This window comes from Rattus norvegicus, chromosome 1 (assembly GCF_021556685.1).
Source record: "Rattus norvegicus strain SHRSP/BbbUtx chromosome 1, alternate assembly SHRSP_T2T, whole genome shotgun sequence".
In the NCBI taxonomy this organism is placed as follows: domain Eukaryota; kingdom Metazoa; phylum Chordata; class Mammalia; order Rodentia; family Muridae; genus Rattus; species Rattus norvegicus.
Window position 1 is genome coordinate 19,209,172 of NC_141534.1, and position 18,151 is coordinate 19,227,322.

At 38.2% G+C, this 18,151-nt stretch overlaps 1 protein-coding gene across 7 annotated transcripts in view; it reads left to right on the forward strand.

Annotated features, from left to right (window-relative positions):
- Positions 1-18,151, forward strand: part of Lama2 (laminin subunit alpha 2) — a 647,938-nt gene that overhangs the window by 301,290 nt on the left and 328,497 nt on the right. The window lies entirely within an intron of this gene.

Genomic DNA, 18,151 nt, shown 5'->3' on the forward strand with positions numbered 1-18,151 from the left:
AACCAAATAAACTCTTTTCCCCTAAAGCTGATTCTGCCCTAGTACTTTATCATACTAAGAGGAAAAGAAACCAAGAAACTTGTCAGTTTTTAAGATGATCTGGGTGTTGATGCCAAACCTCATGTGATAATGCTAATAGATTGTCCTTTGAGACATGATTTACTCATTCCCTTGTGAAAAGGTAAAGAAATCTGTCCTGGCCTCTAAGGACGCAGGGTTGAGCTTTCTTCCTTTTTTAAAAGTATTCTTTTTTATTGAAAATTGATTATTTTTGTACACTATGTTCTGATTATAGTTTCCCTTCCCTCTACTACTCCCAGTTTCCCTCAACCACCTCACCCATCTGGATCTGCCCCCCCCCCCTTTTGTCTCTTGTTAAAAAATAAGAGACTTCTAATGGATAACAGTATAATATAACTGATATAATATAATAATAAGATGAAACAAAATCAGGTCAGAATAGGACAAAATAAATGGAAAAAACTCAAGAAAAGGCATAAGAAACAGATATAGACACTGAGACCCATTCGATTGCATGCTCGGGAATTCCATAAAAACACAAAACTGGAAGCCATAATACATAGCAGAGAAGGAGCCTTCCTCAGACACTGAATCTACTGATGAGTTGATGTTGACCCACTATTCTCCAAACTGAACAATCACTGTTGTTTGTGAGTGACCCCACTTGTGGTATTTTCTTACAGTAGTTACAGAGTAAGGCTTTGCAAACTAAAATATAATATGAAGAAATTTTAGAGTTTTCTCTTATTTTTTTGAGAAATGAAAGGCAGCAGGAATAAGAAAGCAAGTACTGTCAGTATATTTTTTTTCACCAGACCAAAATATCTTTGAAAAATGAAGACAAAGACTTCTCTTAGAGAAATAAATCACAGAGAGCTACATTAGAGGAGATGGAGAAAGCTCTTCGGGCAATGGCGCAAGCCATATCGGATAGAAATTTAGCTCTGTAAGACAGATTATATGTACTAAAAAATAAACAAAAGAGGTTTTTAGCCTTCTCTACCACCTCTAGTCGAAACAAGACCTCTGGCTAGCTACCTTTTCAGCCCTCAGGTCAAACACAATGTTTATTGAATAAATGACCAAAAACAGCAACTTAATCTAGAACTTCAACTAACCCTTGAGTAAAACCACTCTCTGAACTTAGGAAAGGGGAGACTGCTACATGGTAAGTGTTTTTCAAAGTGCGCCCCTGCCCTTCGTCACTCCTTAACTCAAAACCAAAGAGAACGCAGCAGTGTTCATTTCAAAAGCATGCGTTCCATCTCTTCATGTAAAAGGGGCATCTTTCTTCTGTATTCCACTCAACATTTTATACTTCCTTGTGCACACTAGTAGAGGACTAGGGGAGCCAATGGTAAGGTGGCAAACTAGCCAATTCTGTATAGGACAGGCTCTCCAGAAACCACTCTAATACAGGGGACATAGTTAACCTTAAGTCCAGTTTGTTATGCTGTTTCTGACCTGTCATAGGAAGGGTTCCCTTGACATTCTATTTTACTTGTTGATGCATTGTGACCAACAAACCATGTAGGTGCTGTGGTCTGCAGAATGAAATGTGACAAAGTCACAGGGAGGAGATGGCTATTAATAGGCCAAAGAGAAGAACCTTAAGCAGACCTCTTCCTCACACTGCCCAGAAAATAGATGTCCTAGCCAACAATTTGCTTCCAAACCAATCTCTAATTCCTCATTTTCATGAGAAATCCCTGAAAACTCTTAAGTATGTTAACAAATGACCTGGTTTAATAATATTCATGGTGACATTGGTTAATGTTTTATTCTATATAGCTTACTCAGACATGAGTTAGACAATGGATGTTCAATAGTCTTATGATCCACTCAAGCTTGGCTCCCATGATTTGCAAAGTAAGAGTTAGAACACTGTTTCAGAATTCCACAACGCTCTTTAAAAATGCCGTAGGTACACAGAAGGTCTTCAGCAAAAATAATTTGCTTTGCGATCTTTCTATAGCTGTCTGCTTTGATCACTTACATCATACACAATCTTCATATCAGAAAAGGGTTTTGTTAAAGGGCACTTATGTCTATGTCTGTTTGTTGCTGAGATGAAACTTGATGGTAATGATTGCATTACAAATGAAGATGGAGAGTCTGGGCATTGACTTTTTCCCAGTAATTTATTGATTCATTTTACATCCTAATTGCTGCCCCATTTCCTGCTGCACCCTTCACATGGTCCCTCCCCCTTTCTCCTCTAAGAGGGTGGGAGCCCCAGATGTACAGCTGAGTCTTCATATGGGTCCCCAAACAATTGGAGTGAATGCTGTCCTTAAAGCTGAATGTTGATTTTAACAAGTAAGATTATGTGACTTAAATAGCAGCTTTGCGACAAAGGGAAATAGATGATCTTTGAAATGCCTGCAGAACATTTTGCATTTTATCTTGAATGTCTTACAAAAGAGCTAATATATACCATGCCATGTCATAAACAGCTCACTGTTCTTTTCTTCTCTGAAGACTTGGAGACTAAAAGGATTTGAATATCTTATGCTCATCAGTCCTGGATCCAAGAAATAAGCTTCAATCTCTCATGGCAAGAATAATAATGCAAATGAAATTTAAACAATTAAGATGGACCCAAACTCAATATAACTGGGGTCTTTGTATGAGAGGAAGTTTAGGGACAGGTACAAGAACAGGAACAACAGCATATGAACATGAAAACAGCAGTCTTCCGGCTATAAAGAGATGTCTAGATCACTCCTTCTCAGCAGCACTAGCCTCACATATTGGTTTATATTATTTAAACAGCCGAGTCCATGGCATTTGTTATGGCAGCCTTACAAAACAGATAATGAAATATTAATTCCCAATATTAAAAACACAATAGCAGTCATTCCTAGTATAATATTTGGCAAACAAAAGGCAATCTGTCAATTATGTAAAAAAAAAAATCAGAAAGAAAGATATGAGCAAGTCCTATAGTCAAATAGAAAATGGTCCTTGCATGGGGAGCATAGTTGTTCAGAACTGAGAGTTCATCTTTGGTAGATTTTTTCCTTTGATGAGTATGAAGTGTCCTTCCTTATCTTTTCTGATAACTTTGGTTGAAAGTTGATTTTATTTGATATTAGAATGGCTACTCCAGGCTATTTCTTGGGACCATTTGTTGGAAAATTGTTTTCTAGCCTTTTACTCTGAGGTCGTGCTGTCTTTGTCACTGAGGTGTGTTTCCTGTATGCAGCAAACTGCTGGGTCCTGTTTACATATCCAGTCTGTAAGTCTATGTCTTTTTTGGGGGAATTGAGTCCATTGATGTTAAGAGGTATTAAGGAAAAGTGATTGTAGTTTCTCGTTATTTTTGTTATGAGAGGTAGACTTAAGTTTGTGTGGCCCTCTTCTTTTGGGTTTGTTACAAGAAGATTACTTTCTTGCCTTTTCTAGGATGGAGTTTCCCCCATTGTGTTGTAGTTTTCCATCTTTTATCTTTTGTAGGGCTGAATTTGTGTAAAGATACTGCATAAGCTTGGTTTGACATGGAATATCTTAGTTTCTTCATCTATGGAGATTTTAATAAGTAAGAACATTATATGACTTCAATAGCAGCTTTGCAACAAAGAGAAATAGTTAATCTTTGAAATGCTTGCAGAACATTTTGCACTTTATCTTGAACATCTCAGAAAAGAGTTAATACATATCATGTTGTGTCATAAACAAATGACTTCCTCAACACTGAAACTAATAGAAGAGAAAATGGAGAAGAGCCTCAAACACAGAGGCACAGGGGAAAATTTCCTGAATAGAACACCAATGGCTTCTGCTCTAAGATCAAGAATCAACAAATGGGACCTCATAAAATTTCAAAGCTTTTGTAAGGCAAAGGACACTGTCAAAGGGACAAAAGGGCAACCAACAGATTGGGAAAAGATCTTTACCAATCCTACATCCAATAGAGGGCTAATACCCAATATATACAAAGAACTCAAGAAGTTAGACTCCAGAGAATCAAAGAATCCTATTTAAAAATGAAGTACAGACCTAAAGAAAGAATTCTCAACTGAGGAATACTGAGTGGTTGAAAAGCACCTAAAGAAATGTTCATATCCTTAGTCATCAGGGAAATGCAAAACAAAACAACCCTAAGATTCTACCTCACACTAGTCAAAATGGCCAAGATCAAAAATTCAGGTGACAGCAGATGCTGGTGAGAATGTGGAGAAAGAGGAACACTCTTCCATTGATGGTGGGATTGCAAGCTGGTACAACCACTCGGAAAATCAGTCTGGTGGTTCCTCAGAAAATTGGACATAGTACTTCTGAGGACCTAGCTATAACACTCCTGGGTATATACCAAAAGATGCTCCAACATATAACAAGGACACATGCTCCATTATGTTCATAGCAGCCTTATTTATAATAGCCAGAAGCTGGAAACAACTCCGATATCCTTCAACAGAACATGTGGTACATTTACACAATGGAGTATACTCAGATATTAAAAACAATGACTACATGGTATTCTTAGGCAAATGTATGGAAATAGAAAAGCACAGTCACAAAAGAACACACATGCTATGCACTCATTAATAAGTGGATATTATCACAAAATCTTGGAATACCCAAGTCACAATTCACAGACAATATGAAGCTCAAGAAGATGACCAAAATGTGGATGCTTCAGTCTTTCTTAGAAGGAGGAACAAAATACTCTAGGAGAAAACACAGGGACAGAGAGTGGAGCAGGGGCTGAAGAAAAGGTATTCCAAAGACTGTCTTACCTGGGGATCCATCCCATATGTAGCCCCCAAACCCAGTCACTATTGCAGATGCCAAGAAGTGCTTGTTGACAAGAGCCTGCTATGGCTGTCTCCTGTGAGGCTCTGGCAGAGCCTTACTCATACAGATGCAGATGCTTGCAGCCAACCATTGGACTGAGCACAGGGACTCCAATGGAGGACTGAGGAAGTTGAAGAACAACAATGTCAACCAACCAGACCCCCCACTAAACCACCAACCAATTAGTATACACAGAGGGATCCATGGTCCAAGCTGCATATGTAGCAGAGGATGGAATTGTCTGGCATCATTAGGAGGAGAAGCCCGTGGTCCTGTGAAGGCTCATTTCCCCAGTGTAGGGGAATGCCAGGGTGTTGAGGTGGGAGTGGATGGGTGGGAGCCAAAGCATCTTCACAGAAACAGGGGAAGGGGAAGTGAAGGAGGGAGAAGGGGGATAGATAACAATTGAAATAATGAATAATAATGAGTAAATGGTTCATTGGAGAAGAAAGAAAATGGCTCTGAAATATGAGAAACTATGTAACAATTGTTTTGTATTATGGTGATTAAATTGAGCAGTCATTCATCTCATGGCATATGATAAAGTAAGACAACAGATAGTATGCTCATTAATGAGGCCTTAAAGAAACAGATCCTCATCATCTGAGAGTTGGAACATACATTGGTGCAATCCAAGAAACCAACTTTAGAAACTGTCACTGAAGTCTCAAATGCACATATTTCTACAAAATTTGCCTTTGGGCACTTAGCCTAGAAGTCTGTAGAACTGTAAAAAGAGTCACCAATGCATCATAGTTTCTGAAATATCCATCAATCAATGAGTTTGATAGTTTATATATGCTCTGCCCAGGGAGTGGCTCTATTATAAAATGTGTCCTTGTTGAAGTAGGTGTGTCATTGTGGGCATGGGCTTAAGATTCTTACCCTATCTTCCAGGATATCAGTCTTCCACTAGCTGCCTTCAGATGAAGATGTAGAACTCTCAGTTCTGCCTGCCTAAATGCTGCCTTAATCCTATCTTGATGATGATGGACTGAATCTCTAAACCTATAAGCCAGCCCATTTAAATGTTGTCCTTTATAAGACTTGCCTTGGTCATGGTATCTGTTTACAGCAGTAAAACCCTAAGACAGTAGATGACACATTACAGGTTGTTATAGCCATACAAACAAACAGCATATAGCAGTAAATAAATTAGAATTTTATTATATAGAAGCTGCAAAATAATATGGAGTGATAGTGATACACACAGATTAAATAGCTAAGTGTACACATGGTATACACACATACACGTACATGTATGACAAGCATTCATCTTCAAGTGGCGGAAAATAATATTATATAATTATATGGTGGCTGGTTATTTAGAGTCGCATTTAACATTTGCATTGAGAATAACTTGTGTCAAAGACTGTTCTATTCCCATTCTCAGGAAAAAAATTGTCAAATTTGTGAAATGATATATGCTAACTAAAACAACTTTAATTTATATTTATAGTTTACTCTGCTATCAGCTGTTATTTCTCTTTCTACAAATTGCTGTAAAAATCGCTCCTTAAATGCAGTCCCTTAATATGCATTAAGGGTCTTGTCCTATCTGTTAAAAAGTGGTTGGCTCGCTTAAGTCATCTCAGAGATTCAAGCAACAGTACTTTTGTCTTTCCAGACTCTTCAGTACATCTTGGCTTTTTCATCAGGGCCTGTTTCAGAAGCACAGAGTTGACAGTGTTATTTTTTGTGTCTTCCTGTAACTTCCGGTGGTAGTGGCTTTGTCAGAACAGGTGCTCTCTCCTTTGCAAGTCATTCTAAAGCTCGCCCTGCATAACCCAGTCTGTGCTGCTGAGCGGCCCAAATCTAACATTTGCCACATTGAAGAAGGAGCTAGACAATAGGACCCCAATGTGATGAATTGCTAAACAGGTAGTTTTGTAGGTGATTGAAAATTACCTGCAAAAGAGTGCTTATCTCCTTGAGGCACATCGAGAGCTAGCGGAATTGAGCCAATTACACTGACTGTCTCTTCGATGAGTTGTGACCTATCAGCAGTAATGGCTTATTATGATGATGAATGAAGCCATCGGTCAAAGTGAAGTCTCAACACACACTCCAGCAGTTCCCTTGAATCATGAGGCCATTACCTCTCAGCCTCAGATCGACAGCAGTGACAGCCACAGAGGCAGAGAGCACCCATGACTAGATACAGATGATTGTTTCCTGACGATGAATATATTTACAGTGATTCCCAAAGAAATGGGCCTTCTTGTGCTTTATGTATTGATACAGGAAAGATTTACAGTACTGGCTTCTTCCATTAGGAAACAGCCTTCTCTTGGTGTAATGTTCTGAGGTTATAGGACTGGGAATTTTCTTCTGTTAAGTTTTTGCTTGTTTACAGTGTTTGAATATTTCATTCTTGTTGGTCTCTTGGTTGTGTAAAACTTACAAAGAAAAATTCTTTCACTGAAGACATATGAATGTATGAATAATTTTTGAAACAAAGAACTTCAACTCTTAAATCTTTCATGAGGGCAAGGGAAACTATTTAGAGCCTTCTTTTTATTTATAGAGAAATTTTATAAAGGACAGTAGTTTAAAAATCACTCAAATGTAGATGCTTTGATTTGGAGCTGTGAAGGAGTGTCAAAAATTCTGTAGGAAGTTATTGAAGTTGCATAGTTTTCATATGCTACTGTAGCTGACATTTTGGCTTTAGGAGAACTTCAAAGATAGTTATTTCAAATTAAAGAATATAATCTTTTGTTTCCTATAATGTATTAGAAAAATGGCTTCTAAATTCTGGAAATTATAAAAAAAATACCTGTAATTTTATCAAAGCCTCAATATATTGAGTGACTAGAAATAGCAGCTCAGAAGGAGTGTGGGGGGTGATACTTATAGACTTTAGGGAAAAACAAGATTTTTGATGTAGTTCTTGCATGACCTCTCTTGGTACTGTGTAGAACACATTTTATAAAACCTTGGCATTTGTCAACAAGATGGGGCAAAGATCTTGTATCACACATTGAAGAGTCTGATTTAAATCCATAAATATGCTAGCTTAGCTGGATCTTAGTTGAGAAAGAAATTTATCTTGACACATACTCAAATATTCATTTATTTACAATAAGGATTAGAAATTATGCTCAGCCCCAATATTGCTTAACATGGAATCAAGGAACTCTGTTGGCCTTTGTTCTTACAGACAGCTGCTTTATGAATGCTGTGTAGTAACATTATTTCATTGTATCCAGTTTCCCTCAAGTGAAAAATGGATTAATATTACTACTTAATTCATAGAGCAATTGTGGGAATAAAATGAATTAAATATCCATCAATCAACAATGGTTTTTGAAAATAATAGATACCTACATGGAGCTATTATTGTTAACTCTAATTGCGAAATTATTCCTTTGAGGCTTTACTGTAATTCGCCAAGACAGGAAAACAAAAGCAAGGAAAAAAAGAGGAGGTGGGGGATAAGGGAAAGGAGAGAGGAAAATAAAGTAGGGAGAGGAGGGAAAGAGAAAAGGAGGAGGTAGAGGGGAAGAAAAAGTAAATAAAAAATGAAAAAAAAAATAGAATACAAAAGGAAATGAGAAGGAAGAGTCCAGTGATGTAAACTTAATTTTAGAGTATTTTGACTATCTCACGACTAGCAGGATCTGTTATCCTGTCTAGGAAGTGATGCTGATTTGTCTCTCTGATTTTCATCTGGAGCTGGATTTGAAAGGCTCCTCAGCTTTGTCGTCCTAGGTAATGTCCCCCTTAGTGAAATGGAGCACTAACAACCAATAGACAAAATGGTTGACCCTCTGGGCCCTTTACTGACAAGCTTCTTTCTACTCACCTCACAGCAGAAACAGATGATCCATGTGTTGTTGTTGCTGTTGCTATTTTGATATCCAATAATTTAAAGTTTTGATTCAATAGTACTGTTTAAAGATTAAAGTGTTTTATCTGGCTTTTTCTCCATCCAAATAAGTCTAGAGATAAAATTTCCATATGGTAACACCTAATCTTAATTACTGTCTTGATGAGGAATCTTGTAACTTTAAACTATAGTAATTCAGTGTATCTCGTGTCTGGCAGATACATGGAGTATGATGGATAGGATTTTGGTTTGAAAGTAAATCATTCTGTTGTGCCAAGCTCTTGATCTTCCTGTCAGTGAAGATATCTAGGCTAGGGAGAATGTTAACTGTGCTGGGAATGAAGCCCACAACAGCTTGATTCCTTAAGCACAGCCCGGTCAGCGTTTAACTCTACCTTCCTGACTCACACAGTGTAATATTTTTACTAAAAGCTGACAGACCACAGTAGTGGGTTAAGAAAATAATTAAATCTAAATCTGTTTTTGAAAGTGAGTTGTATTGATAGCCGTGGCAGCCTTTGAAGGGTGGGTCTCTCCATCCCTGGGGTGTCAGTCATCTGGGGTCTTCATTAGCATCAACACTACTATCTCTTGTCCCAGAAGTATTGAGAAAATACCTGAGAATCTATACTTTAGTCAAAATTCAGTCTCTGTCTGTCTGTCTTTCCCTCTTCCTCTCTGTTTTAAAGAAAAGTGTGCGTGTGTGTGTGTGTGTGTGTGTGTGTGTGTGTGTGTGTGTGTGCATGCGCACGTGTACGCGCACATGTCTGTGATGCTTGTGGGTGATTTTGTATCTGTAGGTCAGAGGATACATTTGGTGTTGGCCCTAGCCTTCCACCTTTCAAACAGTCATTCTGTTGTTCACAGCTATGTATGTGCTAGGTTAGCTGGCCTGCCAGTTAGTTTCCATCCTGCCAGTTAGAATCTCCTCTCTGCTTCCCATCTTGTCATAGGAATTTAGAGCTGCTGTGCCTTACTTACTCTATAAGACTCTGAAGTCAATTCATCACATGTGTGCGAGCATGCCATTTAATGAACCATCTCTCCAGCCCCAGAATCTATAGGTTAGCAACCTTACCAATAGGCTCTTCACTTTTTTAGGATGACTTCTAAAACCACTCATGCATAGTTATCTGTTGATGGTTCTGCAAGTTTAGGCTTTCCAAGGTTTAAGACAATTTACTGTAATATACTTTATTTGAATTTAAAGACTGGCTTTATTATCTAATAGTTTAGTATGTACAAGAAAACCATAACATCTCTTTCAGCTACCACTACAAGTTATGCAAATCTAAATGTATTACCAGATTCATTATAAGCAGAATAATCTAGGCACACACATTCACATAGGGAGAAAATTAATCTTAGCAAACAGCTGTTTTCTTTCAGAATAGGAAGTCTAATATGCACAGCCATTAATTTTTGGAATGAGGAAGAAATGGGAATTGGCGAGAACAGAATGTTTTGGGGGGGGGGTCAGGAACAGTTTCATATCCTACAAGGGCTACAACTTTCCCAAAGTTTGTTCAGAGTGCTGCCATCTGGATACCACTAGTACAAGTACAAACATAGGCAAACCCTTTATTTAGCTCTCACAGCTTCAAGTCCTCACATAATGGAAGGCTATAATTTCTCATTGTATTAGGCAGGGATTTTTGAGTCACAGAAAATACGGAACGTCTTTCTGTATTGAGGGAATTTATTATGATGACTTTCAGTCTGTAGTCCAACTCCCCAACAACGGTCAGCTGTGATTGGGAAGTCCAAGGATGTAGAAGTTGCTCAGTCCCACAAGGCTAGTTTTTTCAGCTGCTCTTCTGTAGAAGCAGATTCCAACAGATGTGCTGGCTAGTAAATGCAAACAAGCAAAGAAGAGCGAATCTTTCTTCTTCCAATGTCCTTCCTTATGTGGGTCTCCAGCAGAAAGTGTGGCTCAGATTAAAGGTGTGGACCACCATGACTAGATCTGTGACTTGTTTTATCCCAGGCTGACCTTGAACTCAGAGATCTCCTTGCCTTAGTCTCCTGGATTTAAAGGAGTGCACTACAGTGCACTACCTTGCCTGGGCCTAAGCTTTTCATAGTCACTGTGCCTCAAGATCTCCATGCCAAGATCCAAGTCAGAAACTTGTGTCTTCCAGCCTCAAGAACTGAATCACAGCTGTGCCCTCCAATTCTGGATTATACTTCATTCCAGATATAGACAAGTTGACTGCCAGGAATAGTGAATACACTCAGCCAAAGACCTAGTTTAAAACAAAATCATTTTATAATAAAAATCATCATCATCATCATCATCATCATCATCATCATCATCATCACCATCACCATCACCATCATTGTGTGTTTGTGTGGGCATATGTTTGTGTAAGTACAGTCATGCCATGGAATGAATGGTTAGAAGAAACCCTCTGGAGTAGGTTCATAGAATCTGGATTTCAAATTCAGGTCATCTGGTCTGTGTGCGGGTGCCTCTGCCCAATAAACCAATGAAAAAGCAGGCTCTTAAACAAACTCTTAATTAGAACATTCAAAACTCACTAAATAGGTGACATGTATGAGGAAGTTGTAAGAGAATGGGATAGCCCAGGTTAGTTGAAGGTAGACATGTCTCTGACCACAGAGGGATATTACTCTGGGTAGAGGAGATAAGAATAGTTCTTGCCTTTCCTTCAGTCTCTGCTCCCCTCTTTGTCCCTGTATGTCCTTTAGACAGGAGAAATATTGGGTTAAAATTTTGGAGATGAGTGGGTGGCCCCATCCTTCAACTAGGGGCCATGCCCAACCTTTGGATATGGTCTCTACAGGTTCTCCCTCCCCTTTGTTGGGCATTTCCGCTAATCTCATCCCTGTTGGTCCTGGGAGCCTCTTCCTTTTCTGCCATCTGGGACATGCTGGTGGCTACCCCCAGTTCCCCATCCCCCATTGCTACACACTTCTGTTCAATTTCCTGACCCTCTGTACTTCACCCCACACACATCTCCTCTCAAACCTGATCCTGCCCCCCTTTCCGCTTCCTCTCCCCTCATCCTCCCAAGTCCCTCCTACCCTCTACCTTCCATGAGTATTCTGTTCCTCCTTCTAAGTAGAATTGAGGCATGTACAGCCCACCTGGGGATCCATCCCACATGCAGACACCAAACCCAGACACTATTGCAGATGCCAAGAAGTCCTTGATGACAGGAGCCTGATATGGATGTCACTTGAGAGGCTCTACCTGAGCCTTACTGATACAAATGCTGATGCTTGCAGCCAACCATTGAATTGAGCACAGGGAGCCCAGTGGAGGAGTTAGGGGAAGGACTGAAGGCGCTCAGGGTGTTTGCAACCCTATAGGCAGAACAACGATATCAACCAACCAAGTCCCCCCAGAGCTCCCAGGGACTAAACCACCAGCCTAAGAGTATATATAGAGGGACCTATATAGCAGAGGATGGCTATGGGATGAGAGAGTGGCCCGGAGGGCAAGGAGTTGGTCGGAGGTAGATATGGCAGGAAATACGGTTAGGCATTCTACATTATACCTCTAGTTTTTGTCTGATTTCCCCATAGAAAAGCCTAATTTTGGAGCCACGTGTTGTACAAACTAATAGATGGGGTGAATTAGACGTCGTGCAGACTTTACAGCTTGAATCTAACACCACAGAGAATCATTCTTTCCGTTGACTATGAGGCAGGAAATAAAAGCTCGACAAACTGTGGTAAAGGCACCATCAGACCACAGTTGAAAAGAGAAAAGCTTTACCCGCTGGGCTATTGTCCACATCTGGATGTGCTGATGAGATATGAGCACAGCCGTTGACAATGGGAAAAGTGTCAGGCAAAGCCACAAAGATGATTCAGGTCCGGGAACGACCAGTGTTTGGGGCCGATTACTTTCCGCCTACATTACAGAAACTTCCACTGAACTTTCCACCTTACCTTCCGGATCTAAAATGCTATTCACATAGCTGATGGGGAGAGGCTGAGGAAACCTGAACTTGCTTACCAATGTCTCCATTAGGAAGCCAAATGTTAGAAAAGTAAAATGAAAAAACCCAGAGCTCTTTCTGTACTCACAACCCCTTGGAGCTTAAGAAGCCAGCCGTCCACCATTAAATGTCCATAAATATCTCATGCTTTCTCAGTTTCTTCACATCAGCATCTCATCCACAATTTTCCTGATTGATGAGGACTGGTGAGTTCTATAGGCTTATAGGAATGACTTTGGATAGCTCTGGAGTGGGACCTTTTCCTGGGCCCTCCTCAAACACCAGGGCATTTCCTTTTGACTCTGTACATTTGTTACTTCCTCAGATCTTACAGCTGGGTTCTCTACTCCCAGAAGCACACAGATTGCTTTAGACAGTTCTACAGTTTCATCTGACTGAGTAAATACGTGATTTCTGTGATGATAGTCATTATTTCTATTTCCTTAGAAGATGAGGAAGGGAAAATATAGGTTGAATACTCTTTAAAGAAAAAAATAGAAACGAGTAAAACTACTTGATTTTTCTGAGAAATATCTAAGTAGATATCATATATATGTAACTAGATAACATATATGTATATTATTTTATATAATGTATATATATATATATCTACACATTACATAAAATATACCTAGGGTCACTTAATATGTATATTAAGTGTATATTTTTATATGTATATAACATATATTATTTTATGTAATATATATACATTTAAGTTCACATCTGTTCAGAACCAACAGGCAGGCCTAAATAGTCCTCTAAATTCTTTCCCAACCTTCTAGTTTTACGAACCTGTACAGTTGTATGTGGGTGCAAGTCTTTTCCTTGTGTTCTGGAGGAATTTAAGACGTGAGCAATTATATAGACACAGTTTCAGGACTGAAAAGTCTGAGTTTCCGTCTTCTTACTGACTTCCAAACCCTGTTGCATTGTTGAGCCCTGATGTGGCTTTTCTGTGTTCCCTGTTGTCATCCATTCTGTGTTAGGAGGCAACAGGGAGCAATAGGGCTTCTTTTTTCCTCTTAAGTGGATGTGTTTTGGGTTAGTTCGTGTTGTTTTGTTTTCTCTGATACCTGTTTAACATTTCAACAACACCTGGAATGGAATTAGAAGGTGCAAAACCAAGCAATTAAGTAAAATTTGAATAAATAACTTCTTTAGATCAAGCTCACACAGAATTTATGACTTTTTGAAATCCACTAATACCTCTTTCTATTTTCCAGTGCAAAATGTAAACAAAAAACAAAAAACAAACAAAAAACCCAAAAACCAAAAAACAAACAAACAAACAACCATAGGCCACTTTATCAACAAGATAAGGCAAAATCAAGCAACTTGTTTTTAAACATCAATTTCAAGTTTATGACATCAGATTTAAGAATTTGGTTAAAGTAAATTTAATCTCTTTACATTTGGGAAGCAGTTGTGCTATTTTTATATTTTTATCAGCATGAAAGTCTTCTGTTTTCAATCATTGCTGACTATTATTATTTCACACTTAAGCTATTATAATAGGTGAGTGGTAACATTTTGTTATTTTGACTTATGATTCTATAATGATTTGATGCCGAGCACCTCTTCACAAGCTTAATTTCATGTGTGTGTAATCTTTCACAGGGTTTCTTCATGTGTTTGCACACTTTTTTGAACCCATATTCATTTTTCTTTTTCTTTTCTTTATCTTTTTTCTTTCCCCCCCTTTTTTTTAGACACAGTCTCACATATCCCAAGCTGACTTCAAATTTGATGTAGTCAAGGAGCCTTCTGACTGTCTTGCTTCCACACTGGGGCTATAAACATACACTACCATGTCTAATTTTATATGATGCTGGATCAAACCCAGGGCCTCACTCATGTTCGTTAAAGAATCTGCCATCTGAACCTCATCCCCAACTTCTGCTTCTGTCTCTGGAGGTCCAGACAGTCTGTACTACAGAAAATAGGTCAGAAATGACCACACTAGAGAAACGTTTTCTTTTTTTCTCTTTCGAGTTTTAAATCTTTTATTTAACCATCATTATTCCCCAGAGGGGCTGTGCCATCCCTGGTGCTACTGCAATACTAGGTTGATACATGGAGTGGACGAAGCAACTTCCTATTTCGACTCCTCGCTCTATCTATTGATATTGAAGTGGTTATTGAATATTTTGAGAAGTTTTTAACCAGATATAGTCTTATGTAAATACTTCCCGTTGGTTGCTTGTCTTCTCATTATTTGAACAGCTTTTTGCTGAGTATATGCTTTCTGCTTTTGATAAAGCAAAACCATAACCCATACCTCTCAAGGTTATGGATAGAATGATGATTTCAGTGTAAATGTGAACAGGAATGGTTGAAAAAAATCCAAACAGCTCACAATGTGATTAAAAACTCCAATGAGAAAGAAAATTTTATTTTTGAAATGACAGACAACCCAAGGAGCAAATGGAAAATATAAAATCCAGTTGACCGTCCTGGTAACCTGCAGCAACTTTCTACAGAGTAAATAACAATGTGGAGATTGCAGCTCCATCATTTATATTTTATGAAATGGTCTTTCTTTGTTTTCTTGTCAGTTTGAGGGTATAAGAACATCCTTGAGGGCAAAACATGTCTTTCATATGTTACGACTGCCCAGAGCATGTTCTGGTACGTTATATAAATAATAAGTAATCTGTGCAATTAAAATGATGTTCTTCAGAAAAAAATATGGAGACACATGGTTATCTGAATAGCCTTGAGCTACTGTTACAGTAAGTAGATTTTGCTTTTCTAGAATATATAATGAATCATGCTGTGTTACCAGTAATTATTAATTAATGGTTTAAATACAAAGGACATTTTCTTGGGGGTATAAGATAATCTATTTTGTGACTGAAGATATTTATTATGAAGATGCACGCTACTGTTGAATTTTTAAGAATTAAGAACTGCATGGTTTCTATTTTCATTCTTAAATAAAACTAGTGTCCTTTTACTAATACATTGAATATTAAATAATAAGATAAAACTAGAAAAGTAAAATTTTTAATATTTATGTTGTCAACTTCCTGGTCAAGAATTAGAAAATATTTTTAAGTTATGTAGAATACTTAGTAGGTGGCATAATTATCAGAAACTCATATTATTTCATAAAGTTGTGTTAAGATCTTTTATTGAAAATTAGATTTGGGGCAAGAAAGTAATCTATATAATTACATTCTTAAAATAGTAGGTAAATCAGGGCTGCATTTAGAACACAAAACAATTTTAGAATCATTACCTTCTACTATACTTCTTTTGTATGTAAGCCTAAACATCAGGTATCTAAAGTTTGCTCATGTATAAGGGTTTGAAGTTATATTATGTGTATAAGCATCAGTACAGAGATGGTTCGGACAATCTTCCAATTATTTTTAGCAAGTCGCTACTCTCTTTATGAAATAGTTGGTTTTCTCTTTAGTTCACAGCAACAAGTATCAATCAACCATTGTCAGCAAGGTTACCAAAGACAGTGCATTGCTCTATTCAAAGGAGTTTTTTTCCTGCAAGCATCCTCAAGGTTCCTTGCATGGACAAGCTCTGTTGTCAAATCACAAGGAAATTCCAACTTTTCATTCTGTTCCTATTACAACAAGAACTGCTTCTACCTTTGAAATGATAATAGAGGGTCTAGTTGTTGCTTTTTCAGTATTTCTCATTGAAAAAAAAGAAACTAAAGGTTCTGTGAGGCCCCAGTGTATAATGTGTTTTAGACTTATTAACGATTGGACACAGTTTCAGATTTATAGGCTAGGGTATAGTCAGCCACTGTGGCTTGAAATACGTCTAAAGCTCAGATACAAATGGACATCATAAAGTTCCCCTACATGCTTATATAACTGTCATTTGACAACAATACATTTGGGGTAATGGCACACAGTTTCTATCTAGCAGATTCCTAGGAACAAGGTAGAGTCAAAAAAAAAAAAAAAAAAAAAAAAAAAAGGACCTTTCTCCCTTTGTCCCTAAGAAACAGAGTGAAGTTCCGACCATGTGTGATTGTCGTAGATCTCTTCAAAAGTCAGTCAAAAGCATGTACTTCACAAAACTTGAATTTGCCAGCTATTTTAAATTTATTTACTTATTTGTGTTACATCCTAATATCAGAGCCCCTCTCCTCCCAATACCCCCATCACAAAGACCATCCTCGCATTCCCCCTCCCTTTCTCCTCTGAGAATGAAGAACCCTCCAGTTATCACTTCTCTATACACACTCACTAAGTCACTCAGGACTAGAAACATCCTCTCCCACTGAGGCCAACTAGGCAAATGGGAACCGCAGGCAGGCAGGCAGGCAGGCAGGCAGGCAGGCAGGCAGCAGGCAGGCAGGCAGGCAGGCAGGCAACAGAGTCAGGGACTGGCCCCACTCCAGCTGTTGGGAATCCACATGAAGACCAAGCTGCATGTCTGCTCCACGTGTCCCAGGCAGAGGACCAGAGCATGCTCACTCTTTGGTTGGCGGCTCTGTCTCTGGAAGCCTCCAAGGGTCCAGGATAGATGACTCGGTTACTCTTCCTGTGGAGCCCTTGTGAATTTGCCAGAATTTATTGAACTCTTTATCAAATACAGAAACATCAACCTCTCATTGTGCGTTCAGCCATTTTAATGCAAGAACGGAAAATGAGCGTAATGAATCAGAGCTTAAAGCCCTGAAATATGAACTAGATTAATACACATACTGTGCCCAAGTCCATTATTTTAGATGACGTTAAGAGCAGATTCACCATTGCTATACAGGGCATCCAAATTAATTCCTAATATATCAAAAATAAGATAATTTGTGGTGATCTAACGATATTTGAACTGAACTATCTTACTCTAATGAAAAAGTTCAGTGTTTCTTCTCCTCAGAACTCAAAACAGCTTAACCTAGGGAACAATGTTCTGATGATCGTAAATCCTCTTATGCCCTTCCACACAGAAGCTGTTCAGCAGCCTTACTATATCCAATAACAATGACTAAGTCTTCGTTTAAAAATCTTAGTATGCATTCGGTGTAGTTGTGAAAATTATAAAGCCTCATGAAAAACTGGAAAGATGCTTGGTTGTGAAAACCTTTATTTGTAATACAAATCAGCAATAGGACCTAAGTTAAAATGTATTTTTTATATTTTTTAATAACATTCATTAAATGCCTAATACTAACCAGTGTTTTCTGAAAATTGATTATAATGAAGAGATTGTGGTTATTATAACATTGTTATACATAGTCAGAGGTAAGATAAATGAGAGAATCGTGGTTATCTAGGTAGAGAAAACATGTGAATGGGAGACAAGGTGAAATTGTAATTTTGACACAGGCAGTATTGCTCATTTCTGTATGATATATCCAAATGACATCATACATGTAGAGAATATTTTCATTTGCAAGAGCTTAGATTTAGATGTATGTTCATGTTGTTTATTAAATGTATTTCTGAATGATAATAAATATTGTCAAATATCTGTACATAAGATCCTATGCTATTCCAGCCTAGACATTAATCCCTTTTGAAGAGGACTACATGGCATCTTTGGCCTGTGGTAT